The sequence below is a fragment of the Phalaenopsis equestris genome, unplaced genomic scaffold (genome assembly GCF_001263595.1).
Source record: "Phalaenopsis equestris unplaced genomic scaffold, ASM126359v1 Scaffold001082, whole genome shotgun sequence".
NCBI classification, from domain to species: Eukaryota; Viridiplantae; Streptophyta; class Magnoliopsida; order Asparagales; family Orchidaceae; genus Phalaenopsis; species Phalaenopsis equestris.
The window spans coordinates 320740-321866 of NW_018165521.1; the positions used below are offsets into that span (position 1 = coordinate 320740).

At 30.3% G+C, this 1127-nt stretch overlaps 1 long non-coding RNA gene across 1 annotated transcript in view; it reads right to left on the minus strand.

Annotated features, from left to right (window-relative positions):
* Positions 1-1127, minus strand: part of LOC110033065 — an 18036-nt gene that overhangs the window by 15676 nt on the left and 1233 nt on the right. The window lies entirely within an intron of this gene.

Consider the following 1127-nt stretch of genomic DNA (forward strand, 5'->3'; position numbering starts at 1 on the left):
TTTATGCTCTAATTCTACTAGTAAGTGACAAGTCTTTCCAAAAATCAGTCTGTAAGGAGTCATTCCAATAGGAGTTTTATAAGCAGTCCTATAAGCCCATAATGCGTTATCCAGTCTAGTTGACCAATCAACTCTACTAGGGTTTAAGTATTTGTTTAATCTCACTATTAGAAACTTTAGCTAACCAACTGGTTTGCGGATGATAGGCAGTAGAGATTATATGAATAATATTAAACTTTTCTGCCAATCTTTGAATGTATTTATTCCTAAAATGGGAGCCTCCGTTAGTGATAATCATTATAGGCATTTTGTATCTACTGAAAATATTTTTCATTAAAAACCTTGAAACACTTTTAGCATCACAACAAGGTAAAGTTTGTGCTTCAATCCACTTAGAAACGTAGTCTACTGCAATTAATATATATAAGTTTCTGAATGAAGAAATAAATGGTCCCATGAAATCTAATCCCCAAACATCAAAAATCTCAAAAATTCATCTTGTAAAATTTAAAAAGAAATTTTATTAATCCCAAAATATCCTCCAAATTCAGAATCATGACATTTCTGAATGATTAGCTCAGTTTCTTCACAAGGTACACATCTCCTCATAATAAGTTCCTTACATTGTTTATATAAATAAGGCTCATCCCAAAAATATGTTTTAGCGTCATGAATTAATTTTCTTTGTTGTTACAATGTCAGCATAGGTGGCAAAATATCACTTACAATATAGTTAACAATATCGGCATACCATGGTATTTTCCACTCATTAATATTATAAAGTTGTTCATCAGTTTGTCTGTAATTTCATTGTCAGTGTCAGATAATTCATAGTTTTCTAATCGTGACAAATGATCAGCAATTTGATTATCAGTTCCCTTTCTATCTATAACCACAAGATCAAATTTTTGCATGAAAAGTATCAATCTAATTAACCTTAGTTTGATATCCTTCTTTTGCATTATATATTTAATAGAAGAGTGATCAGTGTGCACAGCACATTTAGCTCCAATTAAATAAGATCTAAATTTGTCTAAAGCATACACAATGGCCAGTAACTCTTTTTCAGTAACAGTATAATTAATTTGTGCATCATTAAGAGTTTTACTAGCGTAGTATATAACTTT